General features: G+C 42.1%; 1 pseudogene; it reads left to right on the top strand.

Moving 5' to 3' along the window:
- Nucleotides 1-1,319: 1,319 nt before the first annotated feature.
- LOC125934046 (PIH1 domain-containing protein 2-like) lies at nt 1,320-5,049 on the top strand (annotated as a pseudogene).
- Nucleotides 5,050-5,412: the final 363 nt, after the last annotated feature.

Below are 5,412 nucleotides of genomic sequence, written 5' to 3'. Positions count from 1 at the left end.
TCATAAATTAGATGGGGTAAAAGAACAGAAATGTATAGTCTTACCATTCTGAAAGCTGGAAGCCCAATGTCAAGTTGTTTGCGGGGTTGTTACTTTCACAGGCTTTTGAGGGAGAATCTGGTCAGTCTCTGTCCTAGCTTCTGGTCGTGCCCACGTTTACCTTGCCTTGTAGATAAGCTACTTCATTCCAGTCCTCTGTCTTCACCTGGCATCTCCTGTGTGTCTGTGTCTTTACAATGGTCATCTACAGTCACATTGGATAAGGGACCCACCCGACTCTGATATGACCTCATCTTGACGTTATGTTTGCAATGACCCTATTTCCAAATCTCAACACATTCTGAAGTACTAGAAGTTAGAAATACAACACATATTCTTTTTGGCAGGGGGAAACAATTCAACCCTTAACAAATAGTAACAATAACCAAACCCAATCGTATATGGAAGGATTTGCCAATGTTGTACAGTCTGCATCGATCTCCTTTTTGTGGTAATCTTTGCTTTAGGAAAGCAAGAAAATATAAGAACTAATTGTGTGTGCAGAAGATATAACCTCGTAGTGGCCCTCCCTTTTCATTAACTGGATGATGGTGATGGGATTCAATTTTATAGACAGGAATTATAAACAGAGTTACTACAAAATTAATGTTTTGCTTAAATTATTGTCTTCCCCTGCTGTGTTTAAAAGATATGAAAATCGTTTTCCTTTTTAAGTCAACAGAATTATGTTGGTGTCTTATTGACAAGTTTATGTCAAATATATTTATTTCATATTTCTATCTTAGTCATAAATAGTTGCTGATTGGAATGGGGAATAGTTTGGTATTTTAGTAGAATTGTAGGTTATTTACGAGAGAGATAGTTCACCCTCTAGAATGTTGAAAATGACACAGAAGTTCTTGCTGGAAGCCTGCTCTGGCTTTACATAAACTAAAGAGCATAGTGGTTTCTGGATAGCTTCTCCGTTCCCCTCAGGACACAGCAGGAAGAAAGAGGCAATAGGGTTCAGCGGAAGACACTCTGGTAAGAGTGACGGGCCCCCTAGGGAGAGATCAGCAGTTCCCAGCAATGAAGTCTGAAAGAGAGGGGCAAAAATAAATGCCATTGAAGGTAGCTAATTTAGGCTCCAAACAGCATGGACGGGTGGAGGTGCTGAGCCGGTAAGACAGAGAAAACATGGAGTGTTGGCTGATGGCTTCTGTTTGGCACGTGGTCTCCTGCACTAATTGGAATATGGGTCCAGATTCAGGAGAGCCAGACCCGTGTGCAGGACATGAGAGACACATATGTGCCCATTACCTCTACCCACTTCTACCAAAATGAAGGAGTCTCCTCAAGACACTGTTGCCGGTAATTGTCCCCGACTTGCACTTTGCTCTTCCTTCTTAATCCATTGACTCCTCAGCATAAGACAGAGTCTGTTGCAAAACCCACAAGCATCTTTCTTTTTTTAAAGAAAAAATTGTTTTCATGTTTATTTGTTTTTGAGAGAGACAGAGCACAAGCAGGGGAGAGGCAGAGAGAGAGGGGGAGACACAGAGTCTCAAGCAGGCTCCAGACTCTGAGCTGTCAGCACGGAGCTCGACGCGGGGCTTGAACCCACAAACTGTGAGATCATGACCTGAGCAGAAGTCAGGTGCTCAACTGACTGAGCCATCCAGGGGCCCCCGACAAGCATCCTTCATACCACTGCTCTGAGACCTCCGTGGTTCCCCACCAGGCAACTGACATTGTTCCTATCAGTCATGCTCAGTCTTTCTCAGACTAGAGAGTGTGTTCCTACACAGAAACATACACTGACCTAAGTGTTCCAGAATTATTGAAAGAGATACTTTGGGAATAGTGATATGTACAGCCGTGTATATCTACAAGAACTCCTTCCTATCCTTAGACAAAATTGCAAGTTTTTTAGTATTAGGGCCTGCCTCTTTACAGATCTAGTGCCTTGCTGTTCAAATAGACTTTCAGTAGTTATCTGTTGAAGGAAGAAAAAGCACATTGTTAAGCAGAATGTGAAGCTGTGCGTAATGTTGCTCTCCCTCTCCTCCAAATTGGTATTTCTCCCAAATGAAGCCTCCATTACAGTGATGTCCAGTCTTCCCACAAACCTCTTACCCTTTCTCCCGCCACGACAACATCTGCGGAATGTCTTCTTTCCCTACTGCTAATTCAGATGTATTCTTACATCTTCACCTGGATTGTGCTGCTTTTATCTGTGATGGCTTCACATGACACATACTGCCTCACCATGGCCTTGTTCCTGGTTTAAAGGCACAGACCACATCTGGAATCATCTCAGAGCCTGTGTAGTGCAAGGCTTTTGTGTTAACTTGTCTTGTTTTCAGTTAAAAAATTTTTTAAATGGTTTATTTATTTTTGAGACAGAGAGAGAGAGAGAGAGAGAGAGAGAATGAGTGGGGGAGGAGCAGAGAGAGACACACACAGAATCCGAAGCAGGCTCCAGGCTCTGAGCCATCAGCACAGAGCCCGACGCAGGGCTCAGACTTGTGAACCATGAGATCATGACTTGAGCGGAAGTTGGAAGCTTAACTTACCGAACCACCCAGGCGCCCCCTCACATAAGTCTTTAGTCCCGTGTTACATCTGCATGTAATGTTTTCCTTTACAAAACTTTGAGTGCACATTTATAATGATGGACAACTACAAGTTAAGACACACATGCCAGTTTGTAGCCTCGAATGTGAACTTAGTAAGTGAATCTTACGATAATAACGCAACAAAGAAGTCATGAGACTAATTGTGAAGATTTGTCTGACCACTATGCCTAATGTCATTATAACGAAATCTGATCCTTAAACCTTTGATTGCGACCAAACAATTAATTTTGCAATGCGCTGGGGCATCCGCCCTTGTTTACCGTGCAAAAAGGCAAAGTGTGGATCTGCTTACTGAGGTTAATTGTTGCTTTCATGGCTCACTCACCCTCTTCCCTTGTGCCTTGGGAGATTGTTTCAGACCTGTGACGTTCTTGTGAAAATTGATATCCATGGTTTATGGGCCACAAGGAATAATTTAAATGGTGACGGATCCCTGGAGGTGTTCAGTATAGTTAGGCATGCATGTTTTAAGGTGACAGTTGTGAGGTTACAAAAGCCGTGTCAGGCTTTCCTGGGCTAACATTTATTTTATGTTAAAATAATGTCCATCATGATTTGTATACATTTTTAAAAAGTTTATTTTGAAGAGAGCGAGAGAAGGACAGAGAGAGAAGGAGAGAGAATCCCAAGCAGGCCCCATGCTGTCAGTGTGGAGCCTGATGTGGGGGTTGAGCCCAGGAGATCAGGACCTGAGCCCAAACTAGGAATCAGAAGCTCAGCCAGCTGAGCCACCAGGCGCCCCCTACCTACTTCTGTTTTATACGCATTTTTGTGTTTATGCTTTATATGTATTGATATTAAACAGATTTAGTATTTGGTTATGACAGATTCAAGTGTGGGTCCATAGTCTGCACCTTTGCTCCCCAAAGTGCAGTCTGTGGACCAGCAATGTTGCTTCATGGGGGAAGCTTGTTAAAAATGCAGAATTCAGGGCAACAGACCAAGAGATGAGACTTAAACGGCCCATGTATCTGAATCCCAGGCTCATCCTGAAAGGGTCTGCTTGCTCAGGTCAGTGAGCTCCGGAGCCTCCCAGACGTGCCGGCTGGAGGCAACACCAGAGCCGTGAGCGGTTCACTCGACAGCTGCTGGAAGAGGGGAGATGGCTCTATTCTGCCCCAGAACTGCAGCTCTCTGTCTACAAACCAGGGTCCCCAAAACGAAAGAAGAAAATCCTTTCTATCAAACTTTGTCAGTTGGAAAGGGCCCCAGCTCCCCAGTCAACCACTCATCCAGCACCTCTAAGTGCCGGCTGGCCAGCCGCTGTGTCTGATATGTTGCGTGTTTATACAGTTGTTGATGTTGCCTATAATTCTGGTGTCCTCCAGGCAGCAGAAAAGCACCACGTGAAAAAAGATCAGTTAATACGGATGACCATGAAATGCATTGAGGAATTCCAGTGTATTCTCTCACACTCTTACAGTATTCCTAAATTTAGAATCAAAGGAAGCATCCAAAGTGTGAAACAAAATCAGAATCCAAACTGACCCTACGGGTTTAGGAGAGAAAAAGGGAAAGGAGCTGATCCTTGAACACATAAGAAGCAGTTCTGTGAGCCAATGAGATCACTTTCCTCAGCTCTTACTGCCAGAAGACCAAGTTTCAAGCAAAACAAGTTATCTGATAGAAGAGATTTCCAGTACAGAGATCCAGGTGGAGGTGAAGAGACCACCAGCCTATGGATTAAAAGTTGTGGTTTATCAGAATGAGAAACCTCTGCAAATTGAAATAGAAGTTGAATTACCCAGTGGTAATTCAGTGTCTCTGTGACCTTAGTGTTTTTGTGGAGGACTTATTGATCTAGCTCTCTGAGAAGTACAGATTGCATCTGAGCCTTCCAGAATATGCATACTGAAATGACTACCGCAGAATTTATCAAAGAGAAGACTACATTAGTCATCACAGTGCCATTGGTGTTAGTCAAGAGGATCATCTGCTTTGGGTTTTTCACGTGATGCTTTCCTGCCACCTGTCTTGTGAATTACAGGACCTTCATTACGGGTAAAGAGGTAGTTTATCTTAAACACTACTGTCATATTTTCTAAGTGTTCTTTTTCACTGAATGATGTTTTCTCATCAACGGTTTATCTTTATCTTTTCTGTTTTAAACTCACTCTTTCTCCCTCTCAAACTTGGCCTGAAGCAGACACTACTAAACACAATATCGTCATGATACCCTTCTTTTGAAGGTATTTCTAATGGTCTTAGAGTACCAGATATCATTGGGGAAATTCTGTTTGTTTCCAGGTAACATGTAAGAATTCTTGGTTTTCCCATTGGGAAAAAAAATGTTTTTTATCTCTAGCAAATTGTCACATGAGGAATTAAAAACAAAAGTTTTGCAAAGCAGAATTCAGGTGCTGCCCTGAACTACTACGTCAAAGTTGGAATTCATAAGAAACTCTATCTTGATGTTTTCTATGCACATTAAAGTTTGAGCACTGTTCTACATCTCAATGAAATGTACTCTTCGTTAGTGTGAATTACAATTTGGTTTTGAAACATTGCCATTGTTGTTGGGAAATTTAGAGCCCCTAGAGAAATAACTTAATATTTTTCACACATAAAAAAAGTCTTCTAGCTTCCACCTGGAAGATGCAGATTTTACTCTGAGGCCACACAGATGTGATATTGTGAAAATTAGATGCAATGTCTTTAGGTACCTGGAAAGCAAGATTTCATTACATACTCTGTGTATAACAAGCCTAAATATCATTGAAAGTAGGTTTTTGTTTTCCTCGGTTGTGACCCATTTTTCCTTACTTTTCACATCTCTATATTATGTAGAATTCTA

This window comes from Panthera uncia (assembly GCF_023721935.1).
Source record: "Panthera uncia isolate 11264 chromosome A1 unlocalized genomic scaffold, Puncia_PCG_1.0 HiC_scaffold_16, whole genome shotgun sequence".
NCBI classification, from domain to species: domain Eukaryota; kingdom Metazoa; phylum Chordata; class Mammalia; order Carnivora; family Felidae; genus Panthera; species Panthera uncia.
The sequence above is the reverse complement of the archived record's forward strand: the minus strand, read 5'-3'. Positions and strand labels throughout refer to the sequence as shown.